The sequence below is a fragment of the Quercus lobata genome, chromosome 3 (assembly GCF_001633185.2).
Source record: "Quercus lobata isolate SW786 chromosome 3, ValleyOak3.0 Primary Assembly, whole genome shotgun sequence".
In the NCBI taxonomy this organism is placed as follows: Eukaryota; Viridiplantae; Streptophyta; class Magnoliopsida; order Fagales; family Fagaceae; genus Quercus; species Quercus lobata.
The window spans coordinates 53,201,842-53,226,961 of record NC_044906.1 but is presented as its reverse complement, the minus strand read 5'-3'; positions in this window follow the sequence as shown (position 1 = coordinate 53,226,961).

Sequence of the window (25,120 nt, the reverse complement as noted above, 5' to 3'; positions counted from 1 at the left end):
CCATTACAACATATTAGGTTTCTCGTTGTCAGTGACTATTTTCAATGAAATCACCAATACTACTTGACTACCCAATATAAAAGGAGTCTATAGGAACCGATGAAGTATCGATTGAATGTTTATTTGAAAATATATATCATGCTTATGTTTATGTTTATATTTACTTTTAAGTTTATTGCCAATTGTGTGAATATGGAATTATCATTTTTACAAAATGTATATTTGTTTTTTTAAAATGTAATTTATTAATTTTGTTATACAAGTCAAATTCAAAGCAACGAACAAGGCATGTTAGAATGTTGTCTTTATGTAGTGCTTTTGGAAGGAGAGAAATGCTAAGAAACAGAGTCTGCAACAACATTGAAACAGATGAAAATTTTTTCTATTCTCAGGCAAATCATGGTCCTCACGGAAGCTTCAAAGTATAAGAAAGGCAAATGGATTGGTGTTTCATTATAGTGTAAGAATTTGAAAAGGTTCCAATATGTTCGTGGGCTGTCAAAGTTGAAAAAGTTCCAATATGTTCATGGGCTGTCAAAGAGAATTTGTAGAACAAGCTTCTTTATTTTTTATTCTATATATATATTTTTTGGACTTTAGGTTTCATTTAAGGTATTTATTTTGTCTAATAGATGTTTGTTGTACTCCGCTTGGCATATTTTTAAATTGGTACAAACTGTTGAAACATAAACTATTAGGACCTATAATACTTTTCAAAGTTGCTGTGTCAGGGCCTTAGGCCTTCACTTGGTATCAATTTGGTGGGCAGCAGGTGTTTGTTGAAAGTTGTGAGTATTACCACTTGGCAGCTAAGTGGTTTGTAAATGTTGTAAGTGGAACCTAAGTTTAATCAAGCACCATGGTCTTCTCTTTTGGTTCTTTGGGCGTCTCTTCAAGTCTTAATTCTTTGTTGACACGCTCTTGCACTTTTGTTCTTAAGAGTTGATTTGTCTCTGCCTCTCTTTCTATATTGCATTCTGTAGGAATTTTGTTTCATTCCTGATTTCTCCGTCTCCATCTAAATGATTTTTAGTTTTGATATTTGGCTCAAATGGTTATGATTGGTAGGAATAATTGTATTCGGTGAGTGATTAGTTTCTCAGATCTTATTGTCAAATTAGATGCATTTATATTTTATGGTGATGACCTTACTATTTCAATTTGAGTTTTGATTCCAAGAGTCATGTGGATAAAACAAAGTATTTGAAGTAGTTGAGGTCTCAAAGGATATGCATGATTCTAAAGAGAATTTACCATCTATCAATTTCAATGTCAAAATTCTAAACTACAAGTATAGGTGCATAATCCAAACTCCATATGAGTAACAATGATTGTAGTTTGTGAACCAAATATGTTGTGAGGGATTGTAATACAACTTGAAATTTCACTTTTAACTTTTAATTACAATTGCATTTTTGGTCCATTTTATTGGTTTTTTTTTTTTTTTAACTATTTCTGTTAATAATATTATACTCAATCCATCTTTATTTAATCATCCTACTGTTTGAGACTTCCTGTTATAGAAAGCACACAAATTTGAAATTCATACTTAAATTTAAGACCCTTGATAGGAAAAAATTATATTGGTTTAATTAATCATTAGCTTTTAGCTTTATCATTTGAGTTCTTAAAAGAGAAATAGTATTTTTCACTACAATAAATAGTTTTTTTTCCCCGTACATTGCGCGGGTCTGCGTCTAGTATATATAAAAACAGAGACCTTATGTGGGAGTCCATGAGATACATCCATATGGCGCTCTAATTTTACATTTAGATTTTTTCTTTTACCTCTTTTTATTAAGTTACTTTACTATTACCAAAAAGTTCGCATTGACTTATTTTTATTGTTGTCTTATTAATTGTCTAAGCTTACACCCCATCTTTCTCTCTTTTTCATGTCTTTTAGTGTGGGTTCCAGTTAGCTCAACTGGTAAAGTCTCTGATGGTTGTATAAGAAATCTGGGGTTCAATTCCCGCCTACACCAAAAATTGATTGGTGTCTTGGTCTGATGATAAAGAGCTATCATTAGGAGCGAACGCCATAAGTTGAAATTCTCTCAAAAAAAAAAAAAAAAGTCTTTTGGCATACACACTATTTTAGTATTAAAAACAAAAGCAAAAATAATAATAATTAAGGACTAATAGTAATAAGTAACTAGATAAGGCCATAGAGGGAGAGATAGAGAGACATGAAAATGTTGTGAATTGTTAAATGAAACGCATTGTTTCACTATTACCAAAAAATAAATAAAATAAAAAAATAAAAAAAACCTAAGATTGATAAAGCATTTGTAAGAGAGAGAAAGATGAATCTGAGGGGTCACCATTCCATCATACTGGCCTCCCACCACCATTAAGTTGCTACAGGTATTTTTTTTTTTTTTTGTATTTTTCATCAGGGGCTTAAATATGATTTGGTCTGGGTAATTTGGTTGGATAATTTTTGTTTTAAGTAGAGAAAATATTTGGTGCACAATGTAAACTATATTCTACCATAGTTTTAAATCATCATAGAAAAGACACATGCATACGCACTTGCCCACATCATGTCTTAATGTAGCACTATCAATAAGTGGAAGACGGTGAGAGAGTTGGACATACATTTATTTCATGGTATGCAATACGTGAATACAACACAAATTAGTTGATTTTCATGAAATTGTTACTCTTTTGAATTTATTTTTAGTTTCATTATTATTTTTTTTTTTTTAAATAATCCTACCTTGAGAAGGCTACAAATGTACAGCGAATCTACTAAACTAAAATTTGATATTTCAAAATGTATATATTTCTCTACGCTAATTTAGTTTACTTTTTCTTTATAATATATGGACAACATTTACAAAACTATCTTAGATAAAATATTACAAAATTATCTATGCATCGTACGGGCAACTTACTAGTTATTTAGAAAGGTTGTTCAAATCAGCCTATAGCACAAAAATAATGTCTGGTAATATATCTTCCATCCAAACTGACAAGGGTGGGAAAGAATTGCTTTTTTTCCTTTTTTTTTTTTTTTAAGCAAATGAATGAGCAATCTTATTACAATGCCTACATACATGAGATAAATTGATAGCTGAAAAGTGCGAAGTAAGGAAGTGAATATCGTTTGCTGCCAGTTCAAGTGCTCATCTTGTTGCCAAAGTTTCCACCTCAATGACCGTTGGAGGCAAAGGTATCAGTTGTGACAAAGAAGCCATGACTAAACCTTCATTATTTCGAATGACAACACCCAGACCTGCATTGTTATCTTTATCAAAGATAGCTCCATCGAAATTTATTTTGGAACAGGGAGATTTAAGAGCTGTCCATGAGGGTACTTGTTAAGTCGGGTGTACAGGTGTCATCGTAGGGAGGGTTCAAAATGCCAGTATTCATTCTTTCGTTTGTTCCAACAATTGGCCGAGGGTGATATTACCCAATCAGAGATTAAATCATATTGTGCTTTACTTGAGAGTGCCGTGGTTTCATATTGGAATTGTATTCCAAAAAACCGCCAATTTTGGGAAAAGGAAGAGAGCGTGAACCACGTCCTCTTGGTGATTACAGATTGCCTTGTGAGAATTGATATTCTATTCATAAATTTTTTTTCAAATTAAATCATACATCCAATTGATGGTTAACAAGTTGCATGATGCATGAGACTTAGAAACTAATTTACTATTGTACTCCCTCCAGTGATTTGAAAGACTAATATAACTTTTCCAAGAGCCTTATAACTTAAATGACATATTTAGGATTTAAATTCTCACACCTCCAATTATAGAATTTTTTTTTTTAAGGAAAAAAAAATAACAATGAAATTAAAAACCCAAATATAACCTTATAAATTTTCCTCATGAACTAAAATACCCTATCCATTGTCTTCTGTAACTCATCTAATTTCCCTAAAAACTCCCTAACTCTCTTAACCCACAAGAACCATCTTACTGTGCTCGACCTGACCCACGATGGCAAGACCCATTGCAAATAGCACCAGATCGAGCGAAGTCATACTTGGTGAGATTTTGTGACACACCATCGTTGTTTGTTGTGCAAAGCCTTAATTTCATCATTGTGGTTCGGACGTCGACCCAAAACAAAACAAAAAATAAAAAGAACGAAATCTTGGATTCTACTGATTGAATTTCTAAGAAATCCAATCATGCGAAGTTCCAAGCTCCTTCAATCAAAATTTGAAATAACTCTTTTAAGTTTTGAGTTGTAAATATAACTAAACAATAAAATAAAATAAAATAAATCTCCATTGAAAGCCAGACTCTCAACTCCATGCAAATATTGTGTGGCCGGAGAGTTTGGCTCTGAAAGCCAGACTCTCAGTTCCAGGCAAAAGGTAGCTTATTGGCAATTTGGCACCTTATGAAGTTCCATAGGCGTTTTGCAATCTAAGAATAGGAATAGAAGAATTTTGTGGGTTTTGATGCCTAATATGGTTTAGTCAGGAATATGAATGGATGATTTTAGTCAATGGCGGAGCTAGGATCTAACTTGAGAGGGGGCGAAAATTACATTTGACATCACATTTATGCACGTGCAAGTAAACATATACATATTGATATAGTATTTGAGATCAATTTGCAAAATAACAATTCATTGATGTGTATGCTACTCAATATTTGAATGCAAGAAAATTCAAAATAAAATAACATATTCATTATATTGTATTTATCTATTAGGTGTTTATTTCCATAAAAAATCATTTTGAAATTGTAATTATAAAAAAAATGTTATAATTCTACTTATGAAATGGAAAGGTTTTTAGTTGTTAGATAGACATAAAGTACAACTTACAAAAATTTCTATTATTTTTGTTAACCTATATGTTATAGGTCTATTTATTTTAGCTTAACATACCAACTTATTTTTATCTTTAACAAACGTATAAGTAGGTTATGTTCTCAATCCTCCCATGAAAGCAATTGCTCATATTGTGTACACAGTTTTATAGCTTTTCATCATTAATAACAGTTTTATATTTTTACCTAAAATGCGTTTAGACTAGCTAGTAAGTAAATATTAACAGATTTTTTGGATGGGGCCTCGGGGGGGGAATGCCCCCTCTCGACCCCCCTTGGCTCCGCCCCTGATTTCAGTGCATTTAAATTAAGTTGAATTAAATGGTTGAAGAATTTGTCAAAATGCATCAAAGTTTTTATATTTAATAGGGTAAATTGCAAATTACACCCTTAAAGTTTGAGAGTGTTTGAATTTTACACCCTGAAGTTTCAAAATTTAGATTTTACCCCTTAAAATTTGGAAGTGTTTGGATTTTACATCCCAAATTTTGAAACTTTAGGGTGTAAAATTCAAACACTCCAAAACTTTAGCGAATGAAATCCAAACACCCCTAAAATTTAAAGGATAAAATCCAAATTTTAAAATGTCAGGTTGTAAAATCCAAACACCCGCAAACTTTAGAGGGTAAAATCCAAATTCTGAAACTTTAGAGGGTAAAATCCAAACACCCCTAAACTTTAAGAGTGTAATTTGTAATTTATCCTACTTAATAATCAAGTATCACCGATACATATGCATTTGAACTTAAAATGTGTCTTTTGCTCTTTCATGGATGGAAAAGATTAATAAACTCTGATCACTTTGGGATACTCAGGTCCTATTTGGTTTTTTTTATTTTTTTGGATCACTCATCACTCCTCATTCAATTTTCGTCACTCATCACTCATCACTTAAAATAGCCCAATTTCCTAATACACAACTATTTGGCAACTGTTTTCACTTCACATCACTCAATTATTTCTACTGTTTTATGGGACCCACACACTGACCCAAAGAAGACTTTTCCCTCCCTTTTTTGTTTTTTTTTTTTTTTTCCTTTTTCCCCTGACTCTTACATCTTTCTCTGCCTCTCCTTTTCTTTTCTTTTCTTTTTTCCCTTCGTCTTTCTTTGCCTCACCTAAAATTTTCTCTGCTTTTCTTTTGGATTGTTTTTGGCAAAACAATCCAAAATTCTCCACATCAGTCTCACCAGAATAGCATCAATTGATAGTCCAAATCGTTTGAAGGTATCTCACCTCAATTGACGAGGATTGTTCATTGCCAAACCAAATAGGATTTTTTTATTTTTTATTTTTATTTTTATAAATGTTCTCTCTCATGCATAGATTGGTGGACTGGGTTCGAGAAGACTTGTTCATTAATGGTGGGGGATGGCTTTCCACGGTGGCCGTTGATTGGTGGGTTTGGTGGTGCGATGGGTTTGTGGTGTTGCTGCTAAAGTGTGGCTATAACCGACGAAGTGTGGCTGATGGATTTGAGTTTGCTTTTTTTTTTTTTTTTAATGATTGAGAAATCTAGGTTTTTTTTTTTTTTTAGAGATTTTTTTGAATTGAAAAGTTTGTGTGTATTATTTGAATTGAAAAGTTTGTTTCTTTTTTGGAAAGATGGAGAAGATGGTGGGTCTGAGCTAACGGTGGTATAGTTTACCCCAAAAAAAAACCTTTGCAACCAAACCTGAAAACCAACGTGAAAAAAATAAAATAAAAAAAAAAAAAAAAAAAGAAGAGAATAGCAGAGAGGTGTTTCCCAGACCCAGCATGAAAGACAAAAAAAGAAAAAGAAAAGAAGATAACATGTGTTGGAAAGAGCAAAAGGTCTAACCATGGGACCCTTAGTGTGTGTTTAATTATGAAAATGCAATTGAAAACTGTGTTTTAGAAATTAAAATTGTAAAGTTGTAATTTACAACTATATGTTTTGTTAGCTTTAATTCCGTGCCAAACTTAATTGTAATTTTATTCAATCTTTTGTACCCTGTATTTATTGTGGGATTTAATTGTAAAGGTTGTGTGATAGAGAGAGAGTGTGTGAAGACTCAAGCAATTGAAGACAGAAGAGTTTTCGCCAGTAGCTAGCGACTAAGCATCCCACGAAATAATGCATGTGCCCTGCACATGACTGGAATGCGAAGAGTCAGGACAGATGGAGACAGCTGTGTTTCGCGAGTAGCTCGCGGGTAAGGCCTTCCCGCAAGACACTCGCGAAACATTCTGTTTTGCCAGACTGTGCTATCTGATACACACTTTCTGTACCCACACTATATATACCCACATTATCCACAGATGTTGAGGAGTGCTTCAGAGAGAAAACCCTAGCCACAAACCTTGAGAGTTAGAGATTGTTATACCCACAATCCTCTACACAATTGCTTGTGAATTTTCCACAACTTTTACCTCTCCATTTCCATATCTTTGAGAGGTTGATAGCCCAAACACTTACCACACCTTTTCAGAGTGTTCAGTGAGGTTTCGGTACTACTAGGAAGCATTGGAAAAAGCCAAGGATGGCAAATGCAACATGGAGCTTGTTGCGGGATCCGGAGAACTAGACTAGACACAGTTTCGAGAAGCCTTGTTGGAGTAGGAGATTGGAGGGCTTAGTTACATCAGGTAGATTAGGCTTGGAGGGTCTTTTGCTAACCCATGTATCCCAACTGATTGTCTAGTGGATCGATTATCACTTGAAGGGTGGCAAAGAGGTTTTTCTCCGAGTTTTTCGGTTTCCTCTTCGATAACACATCAGCATGTTATCTTGTGATTACATTCTTCTTCCCTACTATTTTACCTTTCATTTTACTGCTGTGTTATAATGTTTATGGGTTAGAGTAGCTTTTTTGTTTATCCGCTCGCATTTACTCTATTCCACACTTAATATTAAGTTAAAGTAAAATCAATCGAGTCGTAACTTTAATTTGGGGGTCTAAATAGCTCTTATGTTTTCACACATTTTAGAGTATTCAATTGGTATCAAAGCAGGTACACTCGCTGTGGTTTAATTACCTGAGTGTGATCCTTGACCCTTTGTGATGGACCGGTCACAATCTCTCAATGCCCCACCATTCTTTGATGGGGGCAATTATGCCTTTTGAAAGTCCGTATGAGGGCTTTCTTGTGTGCTATAGATGAGTCTGTATGGGATTCCATTGAGAATGGGTATGTTAAACCCACAACAGCCAAGTCCGAATGAGACAAGGCAGCTCTTGCATTAGCTAATGCGAATAGTAAGGCCATTAATGCTATATTCTGTGGTGTGTCCCCTAATGAGTTTCACAGGATATCGCATGTGGAGACAGCCAAGGAAGCTTGGACGATTCTTGAGACTACCTATAAGGGTACCAAGAAAGTCAAGGACACGAAGCTCCAAATGCTTACCACTAGATTTAAAGAGCTTAAGGTGGGGGATGATGAGGCTTTCGATTCATTCTATGGAAAGCTCAATGAAATTGTAATTGCTAAACTCAATCTCAGAGAGAAGATTGAGGATTCTAAGGTGGTGAGAAAGATTTTGAGGTTTTTACCAGAGAGCTTCTGAGCAAAAGTCACAGCTATAGAAGAGAGTAAAGACTTGGATGAGATCAAAAACCAAGAGCTAATTGGATCTCTCCAAACATATGAGCTGGGACTACCTTCTAATAAATCGAACACATCTCTTGCTCTTAAAACCATCATCGAGAAAATGGACGACTCCTCCGAAGAGGATGATGTGGAGAAGGAAGTAGCATTCCTTGCAAAGAACTTTCGAAAATTTTTGAAGATGAAAAACATCGTGAAGCTTTTCAGCAAAGGAAATTTTTCATCCTCCAAGGGTGATAGGAAGGAGTTTAAGAAGAAAAATGGGAAGGAGTTTCAATCCCCTCAAGGAATTGTGTGTTACGAATGCAATGGCCATGGGCATCTCAAGGAGTGTCCTAATTACCTGAGAGGGAAGGGTAAAGTGTTTGCCACTACCCTTAGTAATTCTGACAGCTCAAATTCAGGCACTGAAGGAGAATGTGACAGTAAAGGGAATTATAGGGCATTTATGGCGATTGCCTCAGTTGAGTCAAAAGATGATTTGAGCAATTTGGTTGATGAACTTGGTAATATTTCTGAGGATGAAGAAATTGAAGAATTTGAAGATGAAGATGTATGCCAAAATGAAGGGGAGAACAACCTCAAGAAGCCTATGATTCTCTGATGGAAGATTGTGGCAAATACACCAAAGTTGCTAACCTTGCCGTGAAAAAGATGAAAACAGTTGAAGAAGAGCATAAGGGTATACTTGTGCAACTCAAGGAATCAAAGTGTGAAGAAGAAAGACTCAAAGGAGAATTGGTTGCAGCTTACTCTAAGATCAAGTTTCTTGAACTTGAAATTATTCAAGCAAATGTCAAGGTTGAGCACATCTCCACCAAGAAACTTGACAATGTGCTATCTTCTCAGAAATCTTCACATGATAAGATCAATTTGGGTTATACCGGAGAAGGAAGTTCTAGCAGTGAACCTAAGAAGGAAATACGGTTCGTATCAGCCAAGAATGATGAGAAACTTAAAGAAGTGAATCCTGAGACTGAGACCCCTGCTGTAGTTAAGAGAACCGTTGGTGCAAAACCAAAGGAAAACGGGAAGTCATTACCCAAAAATCAAAGGGGGCTTTAAGTAAAGCATTTGTGTCATCATTATGGCGCATAAGGACACACAAGGTTGAATTCTTTCAAGCTTCATGTACTCAAAAAGGTTGATTCAATGCATGGTCAAGAAACTTCAAGGAGAAGACCAAGGGGAGCAAAAGCTAAGGGAAATAGTGAAGGACATCTCATTGGCGATGTGATGGAAATGCTGAAAAACATATCCCTATGCCTTGCTAGCTTCACTCCGAGGTTTGAAATTTATGTTGGTCATACCCCACCATCTAAGGCTCTCACCCAAAACACTTATAAAGTGTGGGTGCAGAAGGGTACTCATGCATGATCACTTCCTATGTCCATGCATTTATTCTTCCAATGTTTAGGCTCATAGGTTCATGCATCATGTCATGCATTGCTTCCGGTTTATAGCATGTTTCTTTTACAAGTTTTGTTTTATACTTGTTTTTGTTGATCTTACTTTACTTGTTCTGTTTTTTAGTGTGTTCAAAAATTCAAAAACCCATAAAAATTGAAAAATCTTCAAAAAGTTTGATCGCTTGTGTTGTGTATATCACATGTGAGTTTGGCCTAGTACCTCCGTACTTATGGCATAGTGCATTTTCGAGCTTAGCTTGTTATGTATGCACATATATTTTTGTGGGAAAAAACTTGAAAACTATGGGTAATTGTTGTAAATAGATCTTCAAGCTTGTCATGAATGATTGATCAATAGTCTTGATAGTCTTGATACTTGCATAGACTTGTACCTATATATCTTCCCACCTTTATTTTTCTGTTTTTGGAATAGAGCTCACCAAATGTAAATATCAAAATGAAAAAGAGATTATGAGCTGCAAAAGCCTGTCGCACATATTAGTATTTGACTAGGAAAAAGGGAAAGCAACTCTTGTATTGAAATGTATGGTGCTCAAAAAGTCAAAGGCTAACTCTCAATGTTGAAATATCAAAAATTTCAAGCACCGATCTCAAAAAGAGATGTATCTTCCAAAATGGATCAAATGTTATGATTTATGCAGAAGCCAAATGAAAAGCTTCTAAGTTTTGTAATCATTCTCTTGTGGGAGGTCATATATGCTCATTTCTATAATTGAGATAGTCCACTTGACTGAGTACCAGTTGTGTATGACTTGATTAAATTGATCATTGAAGTTTCACTCTGGTCTAAGGACTATTCCACATTTGATACTCACCCATAACACACACGACTTCGATTCAATTAATGCTTATCTCATTTGTGTGATTGTACATGTTCAAATGTGATGTGTATGCTCAATCACTTGTCGATCAAACCCAAAAATATTTTTGAGTGTTTTATATGTTTTTGAAAGTGATTTTATACTTTCATGCTTTTAGTTTTTGTTCAAAATGCATTTTTGTGTTTTTCTTCAAAAACTGGTTCAAAGGCTATTTTGCAAGAAGCTCGTGACTGAGCATCCCGCGAAATGTGCTTAAGGGAAATTAAAAGTCACATTTTCATACAGAAAGTCTCGCTACTGCCTCGTGAGTATTTCGTGACTAAACTCTTCTCTCAAAATGTTTTTAGGCAAAAACTGAAAATTTTTCAATTTCATACAGAGGCTATCGCGACTGTCTCATGACTATTTCGTGACTAAAAGCTTCTCATGAAAGCTTCAGCGTGTCTCGCGATGAATATCGCAACTGCCTAACTTGCGAAAAACACGTGTTTCCAATTTTATATAGCAAATGTAATAGTTTTTCAAACAATTTGCTTTTCCCTCGCACTGCCTCTCTCAAACCCCTCTCAACCCAAAACCTCTTTTCACTCAAACCACATCATTTTCAAGCAAAAATCTCTGCAAAATCACTTCAAGGTGTGTTTTCCTAAACATTGTTTTCACTTTTGTCTTAAATTTTGCAGATTTTAGCTTAGGGTATTAAAAATTGGGGATTTTCAAAAACTGGGTTGGGGTTCTTATTTTTGTGAAAATTTTTTCAAAATTTTGATTGGGCTGAGTCCCATTTGCTGTGTTTGTATCTGTGTTGGCCCCATGAGGCATTTTAAACATGTATTGAGGCAAATTTCATCATGTTCATGCATTTTTCATAGGTGTTGTGTACTATTGCATGTTAGGTGTTTAACAGAATGTCCTAGTGACATTCTTGTGTTGTATTAGACTCAAGTGAGTCCCCTTGCTTGGGTTCACACCTAATTGACCATGTTTAACCTGTTTTGGTCAATGAATGTGTGTTCTACACACTTTGCCCAAGTTGTGCCTCAATGCCATGCCTTGCACTCACTAGGCATCCTCTAGGCACACCCCTTGCACCTCCTACTGCACTCATTTGCATTAGCGCATGCACAACACAGGCACACACATGCACAGTCACTTAAATTCATGCATTGTGTCTCTGTTTACATGTTTTAACACTTATAGCATGCTGTTTTAAATTTGTTTGCTCTGTTTTGAGTTGGTTATACTCTGTTTTAAGTTGTTTTACTTTTAGTTTGGAACTAACTTGAATCTAATCAAGTTTTGTGTTTTGTTCTATGTTTGTGCACCTGTTTCTTTTCTTGGTTGTCTGTGTAATGTGCAGATGTCTCCTACCAAACATTTTGCGACCAAGAAGTCATCAAAACGTGCTCGCACAGATTCTGACAACTTCAAGTCTATGGAGGCAAATTTGAAGTATAATGATTGCTACAAAAGAGCCACGATTATCATGGAAAGGGTCGTGAAATTGGATACCCTTGAGGACACTTTCCTACCAGAAGTGTTCAAGGAAAGGACGTGGACAAAGCTCTTGAATCCGGTTGGGGTTATATATTCGGAGACAATAAAAGAATTTTTCTTAGATGCTAGTGTGGAAGGGGATCATATAGATTCTTAGGTGAGACACAAGGAGTTTGTGATTACAAGGGACAGCATACAAGTATTTTTGGAGATTCGTCCTCCCTCAAAGACAATCACAGTCCAATATGAGGATCGTTTAGACTCTATTAAGGATATGGTGCTGACTCTTAGTGGTTCCCCTAAGAAGTCTTCCCTGAACACCATTCCATTCATTCTGGAAATGAGGACTCTTGCTCATGTGATGATCTACAACTTATATCCAGTAACCAACCTTACAACATTGTCTGCTCCAAGGACAATCTTCTTGTATGATCTCTTTACTCACAAGGAGATTGATATATGTGGACACATCTTCCATCTGTTGAAGAAGAGCATAGAGAAGTAGAATTCCAGAACAGTCATGCTCTTCCCAACTCTCATTATGGGCCTTATTGCAAAGTCAAGGCTCAAACTTCCGAGTGGCCTCACTGTGGTACAGAGGGACAATCCTATTGGTGCACACACAGTGACTAGGAGCACAGCTCACATCAAAGGCTCCAAAATTGGTGTGCATACGATACCACGAGATCGTGTTGAGGAGGAGGGAGGAGATACAGAAGAGGAGATTGATAGATTCACTTCTACCCCAGAGACTTCAGCACAACCATCCTCTTTAGGACCTACACAAGGACCCGACAGACCATATCGCCTTTTTGCTAGAGTGGACCAGTTGTATACCTTGCTAGACTCCCATGTGCAGCACACCGCGGACCAATTTGCATACGTTTAGGGTCAGATCATGGCATTATCTTCTCAGATCGACGACTTGTCCGTCGACCATGGTTCAAATTCAGAGTCCGATCAATTCTAGCCTCTTTGGCCATTCTAGTCAAAAAGGGGGAGAAAATTTTGAAGCGGAGCTAGCACAGTTTAGGGGGAGCATTGCTTAGATCTTAGATACAGTGGTTTATTACAGGCAGTTTTCCATTGTTTATTTTAGCCTTTATAACTGTTGGTTTATTGTTTTTACTACTTTCTTTTAAAGCTTAAGTACTTTGTTTTTAATTTTAGTCTTATATTCAGTAGTTGTGTTTATCTCAATGCTTTGTAGCATTTTTTGTGGTTTTAAGATATTGCTAATATGTCTTGAGTACCTCACACTTGTACCCTAGTAGGATCTTGTATCCTAAATGCATGTACTTCGTGTATTTTGCATTGGTTGTGTGTTGGACATGCAATTGATCATTGTGGTTGGTCTTCATTGCATTACATGTCCAGATGAGCATTTACTAGTTAAATGTTCATTGTAGTCATTCTTTAATGACTGATCTTGTATGATCAAGATATGCTTACATGTTTTATATTGTTTACAAACTTGATCGCACTTTACTTGCTCATGTACATACCATGTATTCAACTTGTCATAAGCTTAATGAAAGTTTTGTTTGTGTGCAAGTGTTTCAGGTTATAGGTATATACGTGCAAGTGCTTCACAGCTTCTAGATTAGGTGTGAGTGAGTTTTACCACTGTTCCTAAACTCACGTTTAATTCTAGAGTCTGTTTTAGGGGTTTTGTCACAGAATAGCCAAAGGGGAAGATTATAAAGTTGTAATTTATAACTATATGTTTTGTTGGCTTTAATTCCGTACCAAATTTGATTGTAATTTTATTTAATCTTTTGTACTATGTATTTATTGTGAGATTTAATTGTAAGGGTTGTGTGATAGAGAGAGAGTGTGAAGACTCAAGCAATTGAAGACAAAGAGTTTTCTTCGGTAGCTCGCGTCTAAACATCCCGTGAAATAATGCATGTGCCCTGCACATGACTGGAATACGAAGATTCAAGATAGATGGAGACAGCTATGTTTCGCAAGTAGCTCACGGGTAAGGCCTTGCCACAAGACACTCGCGAAACATTCTGTTTTGCCAGACTGTGCTATCTGATACACACTTTCTGTACCCACACTATATATACCCACATTACCCACAGATGTTGAGGAGTACTTCAAAGAGAAAACCCTAGCCACAAACCTTAAGAGTTAGAGATTGTTATACCCACAATCCTCTACACAATTGCTTGTAGATTTTCCTTAACTCCTACCTCTCCATTTCCATATCTTTGAGAGGTTGATAGCCCAAACACTTACCACACCCTTTCAGAGTGTTCAGTGAGGTTTTGGTACTGTTGGGAAGCATTGGAAGAAGCCAAGGATGGCAAATGCAACATGGAGCTTGTTGCGGGATCTGGAGAACTAAATAAGACACGATTCCAAGAAGCCTTGTTGGAGTAGGAGCTTAGAGGGCTTAGGTACATCGGATAGATTAGGCTTAGAAGGTCTCTTGCTATCCCATGTATTCCAACTGATTGTCTAGTGGATCAATTACCGCTTGGAGGGCGGCGGAGAGGTTTTTCGCCGAGTTCTTCGGTTTCCTCTTCAACAACACATCGACCTGTTATCTTGTGTTTGCATTCTTCTTCCCTACTCTTTTACCTTTCATTTTACTACTATGTTATAATGTTTATGGGTTAAAGTAGCTTGTTTGTTTATCCACTTGCATTTACTCTATTCCGCACTTAGTATTAAGTTAGAGTAAAATCAATCGAGCCGTAACTTTAATTTGAGGGTCTAAATAGCTCTTGTGTTTTTACACATTTTCAAGCATTCAGAAAACACCTAAAATGTGTTTTTAGTTTTCATAACTCATCATTCAAAAATCAGATAATTGAGTGATGGAAACAAAAACTGGAAGCAAAAATCAAACAGACTTCTTAGCCGTGGGACCCACATATTTTGAGTTATGGGTGATGGGAACAGAGTTATGAGTTATGGAAACAGCAAATCCAAACAGCCCCTCAGCCTCTTTGACATTGCTGAAATAGTTAAACAATAACTAAGTGAATTCTATTCTTGAATGAACATATAACTATATAAGCAATCAAGAGACTTTATTACAAAGTCCTTGTAAAAATAAGATGGAGGGTGGTGGTAATGAGTTCAACACTTACATAGGTTGCCCCTGTGACTCATAGTTAAACATTAACTTTAGTTTGTTTATTTTTTATGAAATTTTGTTGATTTTAGTTTTTGAAGGACTTCTTTAGATTATTTGATTTGTCAATTTGGTCAAACTAAATAAAAAGTTACACTCTTAAGTTGATTTGTCAATTTGGCTAAACTAAATTGCAATTTACACTCTTAAATTCATGAAATTTGAATTTTATCTTTATAAAGTTTCAAAATTTTGGATTTACACCCCTAACCTTGCGTGGTGTTTGCAAAATGACCCTTCCGCCCCTATTCATGAATGAGGCAACTGTTAAATGTCACATTACCTCAAAACAATATGGTTTTGAATAAATCAATTAAATCTTGGAATTGTAGTTTATGGAACCACCGTTATATTTCAATTAAATTTTGAATAGTATATCCAACAAACTTGATTATACCTTCTCAAAAAAAAAAAAAAAAAAAAAAAAAAGACCTTGATTATATAATTTTGGACATTCTTGATCAATTCAATCTTCTTCGCTTTTGACCAATCACACCTTGCCCCAAACTTGGGTTAGCTATTATAAACTTCAAGCAAAAATTAACAATTCTTTCTTCTTTTCCACTTCTTTTAAACCACTGTTCAATTTCAATAGGAAAAAACCAACTTATTCCGCACATAATTGCCAATAACCACAAAAACGCAAGAACTGATGGTCGTATTGACTGGAGTCAACCTATGCAAAGGGACCCATGCAATGGAAAATTAGCTTGCCTTGATCGGGAAATAATGACACAATGAAAAATCCAAAAATCTTCCAGAGAGCAATATTTCTTTGATAGTAATAGGATTTTGACTTGAAGTTTATATGAGCTAAGTAGCTAACCCATGATTGGGGCTAGGTGAGTTTGGTCCTCATTGCATTTGCATGGGTGTTTCCCCTTCCATGACAGGTCCTTAATTGAATCGCCGCCCAAGCATATAGTAAATGGGCTTGTACAATTCCACAAATAAGGTTATTGCAGCTGGGTCTGTGTCACTATCTAGAAGCAAAGGCTAATGTTTCTTACCTAGTCATTGTAAGTGGGTTGGTATATTACATGCAATGATGGAGGAAGCGTCACTGAGATTTACAGGTATGGCATCATTTTTACTCTTTATGACACCAGACTCCACATGTTAAAGTTGTGTGATTGTGTGAGATAATTGAATGATAAGCAAAAGTATGAAAGAAATAGCATATATAAAGGTTTATGTAGTTCGGTCTAACAACCTATGTCAACAATAAGAAAACCCTTAACGACTACATATGGTATTAATATAAGCAATACTTTTTACAATGAACCTAATTTAGATTTTTTATACAAGAGAATATTTGACTACTCTTAGAATAACTTAAGACTAATATACAAAGTTAATTAGTATTTTGGCATCCCATTAAGGGAGAAGATACAAAATTATCAATTAAAAAAATAATAATAATAATAATCATTTGAAGTTATCCGTTTAGTGCTAAAAGTTGGAACCTTTATTAAAGTGTAGGGCTATGCACCATTTTCTGATTCCACTAATCTAATTAAGGACCTCATATGAAACGTTTTATAAAGTTTTAGAAGTAAATCATGGCTTTTACACCATTTACTGATTCCACTAATTAATCTAATTAAGGACCTCATATGAAACCTTTAATGAAGTGTTAGAAATAAATCATGACCATTACATCATTTACTGATTCCACTAATCTAAGGACCTCATATGGAACCTTTGATAAATTGTCAGAAATAAATCGTGGCAATTAAACCATTTGCCAATTACACTATTCAGATTCTTCGCAGCAATTCCACTATCAGTAATCCAACAAGGACGCAATTGCATTATGAGGTTATATTCAAAAAGAAATTTCTAAGATGATTTTGAGGAAATCATGCCGGTAGATTCGTGAAAAATTCTGCACTTCAATAGGGTTCAAAAAGACAATGCTTCGTGATAATCACGTTGGTATTCATTCAAAGTAAATATATAAGAGTATTAGTATTGGTGGTGCTAAAAAACTATATTGCTATTTTTAGCACCACCAAAATACAAATTTATAGCTATATTGGTGGAGCCAAAGCCAAATAATTTAGCTCCACAGCTACCGTGCACAGCCAAACGGTAGCTCATAGGTAAAAAAAAGTATTATTAAATTGTGTGTTCACACCACTTTATATTAAATATAGTATTTTATTCATGTCTTCACATTGCTTTATAGTAAATATATTATTTTATTATAGTTGATGAAGCAAGATTTCACCTCGTCAGTATGTTCCTGTGCAAGAGAAAACACTAAGTGGATAATGGCACCGGTTTGGGGCCTACCAAGGACCCTCCGATACCTCAATTAGCTTAGGCTCTTTAGAAAATAAGTAATCTGTAGAGCAATCTGTGTGTATATGTTTTTGTATGAATCATTTACCTGGCTTTTTTGGCTTTATATAGCCTCTGTGTGAATAAATGCTCTGTGTAATGTTGTACTACAGCTGGAGGAGTTATGGCTCAATGATGACCACTTAACCCCAGCCTTTTACTGTTTGTAACGATCATTTAAATACACATTATTGGATGGTAGTAACGGCTTCACGCTCATTTATCACTCAAGCAGTGAATGCTTTCTAGAATTAATGATATTACACTCGTCTATACTTTTACTCGTCATTATTATGGACGGTTTGCAAGTATAGACAACCATTTATATGCTACTCGTTAGTTGCCCCCTTTATTCCTTTGTCATCATTCATTTGGACGAGCAAAGGAATATGGAAAGTCTTTTTTAGCAAGTCAGCTTGTTCGTGCCCCGAGATTCTCATTTCATCACATTTATTGTGACTGTCAGGAGATTGCCACGTTTCCCTCTTGTATTGGTCACACACGTGTGTTTTCCTTGTGTTTCTCACGCATTGATTTTGCTTCCCTTTTTCAGCAAAAACTCCTCATATTCTCCTTCTTCTTCAACGTGGGCTGTATTTGGAGTCTGAAACTTTCAAAAAAGAGAGCTCTTGCATATTCAGTACAGTAAGACTCCTTTTCCTCAAAACTCCATTAATGGTTGATTTTGCTTTCATTGGGCAAGAAGCTCCCTCTATTTCATTCTTCGTCACTAGGTTAAAGGCGTTCTTAGAGTTCTCTAGTGGGCATCATCCTCAAGTAGGTTTGCTTTTACCTTAAGATTATGGGGCTTCCAGACCTGTTTTGACCACTCTTTACCCTCTGATTTGTCATTCCTTGATTGCTAATTACTTAGAGATGATTGTCGTAAAGTATAGGGACACCAATGTTAGGTCTAGCAAACTCGATACTGGTCTATCTTCAAGTGGTGAATCTATGGATAAAGATTTTGAAATTGTAGTATCGAAACCTTCATCGTCTTCTAAACCCTCCTTTTCTTCATCTTCAATCCCTTTCCATGCTCTCTCCGAATCTTGCTCTTCAGAGCAAAGGCACCTAAAATCTATAAGAAAAAGATTTCAATACCCTAGAAGGGTTGTCAGAAGATTACCTCGTCCAAATGGAAAAGCATACTCCTTTGCCCACAGTGAGGTTAGTTTTTACGAGGCTACTTTTTCGTGTGGCCTTCATTTTCCTGTTCACCCTTTCATCATGCAACTTCTTTCTATTCTTAATGTTGCACCAGGATAGCTCGTCCCTAATGCTTGGAGGACGATTATTGGCTGTATGTTAGTTTGGGTATTTGCCCACGATGGGGACATGATAACCCTGAATGAATTCCCTCATTTATACCATTTCAAAACCTTCTACCCACTATGGGTATTTTGTACTTTTTCCTTAGAGTAGGGAGTCTAGGATAGTCCATAGTTTTCCTACTTCTTTTCGTGACTAGAAATCATGATACTTTTTGTTTCTGGATCTGGATGGGAAACCATGATTGACGACCTGTGGGGTGAGGTCCCATGATTGCTACGGAAATGGGAAATGCCCTCTCTTGGTGCGTTCCTCTACCTTTTCATTAGGCCAATTGTTTTAACTTATCATTTTTTGATTCTACAACTTGTTTTGAAGTTTCTGATCATCCTAAGTTGAAAGACTGTTATCAAGGACAAGTTCAAACTGCTCTTGAGTTTGCCCTTACAATCGAAGATTTTGACGACTTGGTAAACCCTCGTCATTTGTACAACTGTTGTCTTGGACTTGAACCCTTAGCATTTTTGTTAAAGAAGATTGCTCTGGAAGAGAAGAGTATGTATAACTTGACCTTTTTATTCCCCTTTTCTTTATAGGAACTTGGTTTTCTAACTTTCTGTTTTGTAGAGATGGCTACCAGGTATAGCAAAGATAAATATGTACGTGTGAAGAACTTGAAGAATGAGCCTTTGTCTCAGCTTACCCCTGGATCGAAGAAACGCAAGCTAGATGAAGGTAAAGATGAAACTCCTACCCCCTTGTCTCTTTTTGGCATTGATAATCTTTCTTGACAAACTTTTGAAATTTTCCCCTCTGGATCAACTCCTCTATCTGTTCTTTCAATTCTTGGCACTCGTCAGTATAATGACCATGATCCTTGTGGAAGCAGCAGTATTTCTTTGTATGTCTCTGTTTTGAGGATGAGTTTAATGGTTTGGGCCATTTCAGTGTAGGGTTGTCCTTTATCTACATGAGGATTTTGTCCATAGGCATCAGCAAAGGAGTGAAATTCAACATTTTCTAGACCATAGGTATCTGCATGATGTCTCTAGACCACTTTTGCTGGTCTTAGCTTCAGTGAGATTATCTTTGTGATCCCTCTTCTTGCCCTAGAACTTAGCGCTTTCTTCCTTCTTTCGCCTACCCATCAATCCCTTTGCAATCAGTGCATCTTCCCCATTCATGTATTTTTGCGCTTTGAACAATAGATCAATCATTGAAGTTGGAGGAGTCTTCCCTAGAGAGAAGACGAGGTTAGGATTGTTCAACCCTGCTTGGAAGGTCGTCATTATCATTTGATCATCTACTTCGTCAATTTCCAATATTGCTTTGTTGAAACATTCTACATACTCTCTCAGGGTTTCCCCTTCTTGCTGCTTAACAGTCAACAAATAAAAGATGGGCCTCTTATGGCATTGGCCCCCAATAAAATAACGGACAAAGAAGTCACTTAGCTGGTCAAAATTTGCAATAGATGCCACGGGCAACTTACTAAACCACACCCATGCTGCTCCCCTAAAGGTTGCCAAAAATGTCCTACAAATGACTTCATCTGGGGTCTGCTGGAGGCTTAGAATTGTCTTGAATTCCCCTATGTGATCTAGGGGATCCTGAGTGTCGTCGTAAACTTCTAGTTGAGGGACGAAATTTGGGAGGCAAGGGGCACTCCAAAATGCTAGTAGTGAAGGATGAGTCCGTCCTTTTGATCATGCCATCAAGGTTTACTGTTGTCTTACCCTTCATGGCATTTTTGACTTCGTCTAACTCCTTTCTCATGTTCTTCATCATTTGATCATTGCCACGAGTTGATTACGCGATGTGTTCTGAAGTTTCTCTTCTGCTATTTCTTGGGCTGTAGGCTTCATCATCATTGTTGTTATGGTTACGTTAAGACTACAACGTACTCGTGCCCTCTGGATGTGCTTTCTGTTTTTTCAAGTCTTCATCCTATTTCATCAATTCTTGCACATTAGCTATCAATGCTTGAATTTGCTCAGCCATTACCACCAGATCTGGTGGTGCAGTAGTGGTTGGGTCCATCAATTCTGTGGAACTTAATCAATAGTGAATTCAACGGCTTATGGTCGATTCCCACAAACGGCACCAAACTGATGACGCAAGATTTCGCCTTGTCAGTATGTTCCTCGACAGTACGATGGATGACCTGGAGATCCTGTGCAAGAGAAAACACTAAGTGGATAATGGCACCGGTTTGGGGCCTGCTAAAGACCCTCTGATGCCTCAATTAGCATAGGCTCTTTAGAAAATAAGTAATCTGTAAAGCAATCTGTGTGTATATGTGTTTGTATGAATCATTTACCTGGCTTTCTTGGCTTTATATAGCCTTTGTGTGAATAAATGCTTTGTGTAACGTTGTACTACAGCTAGAGGAGTTATGGCTCAATGATGACCACTTAATCCCAGCCTTTTACTGTCCATAATGGTCATTTAAATACACATTATTGGATGGTAGTAACGGTTTCGCACTCATTTATCGCTCAATCATTGAATGCTATCTGGAATTAATGCACTTACACTCGTCCATACTCTTACTCGTCATTATTATGGACGGTTTGCAAGTACGAACGACCATTTATATACTACTCGTCAGTAGTGGATATATTATTTTATTGTGTTGTTTATATTATTTTATTGTATTGAAAGCTAAAATAAAACTACTGATGTTGGGTGTTTTGTAAAATGAGAAGGTAAGATAGATAAAGTAGTTTTTTTGTGAAGCCATATTGCTAAATTTATGACTCTACCAATGTGGATGCTCTAGCAATCAACCGCCCTTTGCATCACACTCATCAATCAATCATACACTCTAATATGACTCCATTTGTTTCCATTTCCATTCTGATAGTAGCATTATGGGTTCTTTATATCTTGATGCACTCTACAACTATGGTTATTGTAGCTGGCTCTGTGGAAGCGTCTAATTCATCAATGCTTGAAGGGAAGGCTCTCTTGGAGAATGGGTGGTGGAGTGGTGAGTCTACCGATACGTCCTTAAATCATTGCGTGTGGTTTGGAATCAAATGCAATGATGGTAGAAGCGCCATAGAGATTGACATGGCTAGGGTCGATCCGGTGTTCTATCTGGGAGATGAGGGAGATGAGTTCAGTAAACTCAACTTCTCTTCTTTCCCAAATTTAGTCCCTCTTAACGTTTCTTATTATGGGCTTCGGGGGAGCATCCCAGTTGAGATAGGCACCCTTTTGAAGCTCACCCACCTTAATCTATCCCATCATTATCTCTAGGGCTGTCCAGATTGATCCGGTAACCCGATCCACCAGAAGAATCGACCAGATCCAACCCGAATCAAGCCAGCCAACTGCTCCAGCGAGTCGGCAGCGGGTCTTCACCACTAGAAACCAATTCCAGCAGGTCGGTTTCAGTTTTCCTCCCCTAGAACCCAAAAAACCCTAATCGACCAAAAGATTTCCTGATTCCGACCAAAATTTCCAGATCCCGGCCAAAATTTCCAGAATCCAGCGATAATTTTCCAGAATCCGACGAAGAAACCTAGATTTCGGCGATCTTTCCCTTAGATCCGGTGAGATTTTGACTGGATCTGCAAAATCTCATCAAATTCGGTGATATTTTCACCGGATCTAGCGAAATCTTGCCGGATCTAAGGGAAATATCGTCGGAATTTGGAAAACTATCGCTAAAATCTGCGTTTCTTCGCCGGATCTGTGTTTTTTTCACTATTTTCTCGTCGTCTTCTCTGATTTATGACTCCAACCAACCCGCCCGCCATCCATTGATGGTCTAAACCGCCTGACCCGATTACTCCGACAGGTCGGCAACTGGTGCATTTTTTCCCACCCGATTCCGAAGGGTCGATTCATGGTTAGGCACAAACTCAACCCGTGGACAGCCCTAATTATCTCACAGGTGAGTTACCTCTTTCATTGGGAAATTTAAAGAATCTTCTTGAACTGAATCTAGATACAAATAATTTAATTGGTGTGTTATCTCTTTCACTTGCAAACGTCACTCAATTACTGACATTTGACATTTCTTCTAATCATCTCGGTGGTTCCATTCCCATAGTATTGGGAAATATAAAGAATCTTCTTGAATTAGGTCTAGGCAGAAATTATTTTAATGGTTTCATTCGGATTGAGATCAAGTGCAATTGCTATCCTAACCCTTCCTGTTGATTTTCAAATTGCTTTATCCACTTATAAATTAGATTTTCAAAATAAAAAAAATATATATATATAAAATAAAAACATAGGGTTTTTTTTTTTTTTTTTGCTACAAAATAAACATGTAATATTTGTTCATTTTTTGAAACTAGCTTCATGACACTCATGGTTGTATTAGTAGTTCTAAATGCATAATATTAATGAGAAAAATGTATAAACATCAAATTGGAATAAATGAAAAATTATAACACTATAAAAAATTAAAAATTAAAAATAAAAAAAAAAGTGGCCTCGCACGAAGCACATGTAACAAGGCTAGTATATTTTAAGCCCGTATTGACTAGAGTCAATCTATGCAAAGAGACCCAGTCAATAGTAGGTCTATGAATAATACAAAAATCTTTCAGAGAAAAATACAGAAGCAGCAAATTTATTTGACAATAACAGTATCTTGACTTGATTTGGTCCTCATTGCATTTCCATGGATGGTTCCCCTTCCTTGATAAGTCGCCAGTCTACACTGAAAATCAGAGGATAATGACTTCTTCCTGCACGTTGACGTGGCAACATGAAGTTTTTGCTATATGAGAATGAGAGCACCAATTAATCTACTCGGTCACTTATCAGATTTTTAATTCTCAATCGATTTTCAATTTTCAACTATATTCTCTAATATATAAGGATAACACTAAACCTAAAAGTCTTAATCTATAGATTTTGATCTAATTATATTATATATCCACTAACTAGGGGGTAATTATCCAATGTAGGAATTCTAACAATTAACTAACCACATTATTTACCCAAAAAAAAACTACTAACCACACTATTCTCACATGAATATTTTAACAAAATGTTCTACTTGTTGCTGCAGAAATAGTCATCCAAGGACAATGCAATGTAGAAATGTTTCACCTCAATTGCATTAGGAGGAAAATCCAACCAAAAAAAAAAAAAAATATTCCAAGATGCATTTATACTGGACTAATCTTTTTCAGTTTTTCACTTGTAGCTTAATATTTGTTAAGTTACTAATGGGCCTAAAAGCTGGAGCTACATAACTCGCATTTAAGTGTGGATTCAAACTCTCTTTTAATAAGTGAGCTCTGGACATGTAGGATTTTAAACTCAAGACCTTTTATATTGATACTATGTTAAATTATCGATTGCCCTCAAAAGCTCAAACTATTGGAAAATTATAAATTTAATCATCCAACCACATAATTCTAACAATATCCCTACTCCTTGCAACATAAATTGTTATTGTGGCCTTTATTATTATTACTAGTATTTAACCCGCGCAATGCACGGGATCGTTTTACATATTAACAAACTTTACATCCAACATAAACTTAATTATCATACTTATACTACATATATTCAAACTTAAATAACATAGTATATTTAAGCATTAGTGTCCAATATCCCCTAAATTTTTTAAAAATTAGTTTCTTCAAATCACTCGTGTGTTCTTCCTTGTTATGAGAGACTTAAAAAAAAAAAGAATCTGACTTTAAACAATTAAAACTTACATGACAATTTCAAATAGCAAGTCCACTATTTCTAGGAACCACAATGAATCACACCGAACTAAAACTTGCAAGACAATTTCAAATACCAAATCTACCATTCCTAGGAACCACAATGAATTAAACCATGAGATTAGAGAATTTTACAACCAAAAAGTTTAAAAGAGAAAAATGGCTACTGGTTTGTGAAACAAAAAGTCGGAAATATATTAGTCAAATAATAATATGCATAATCAATAGTACATTGGAATCTCAAATTGTAAAACCAAACCAATATATAACCCTTAAAAGGGACATTGAATCCAACTTTTTCATCGCAAAAGGAAAAAGAAAAAGTTGTAGTGCATAATCAAGCCACAGTATATAAACAAAACAGAATTCAACCTGCAACATATAATATGCATAATCAATAGTAGATGGGAATCTCAAATTCTAAAGCCAAACCAATTCATAAGTCATAACCCATAAAAACAACATCGAATCTTAATCTTGACCCTAAATTTCAATTGCAAAAAAAAAAAAAAAAAAAAAAAAAAAAAAA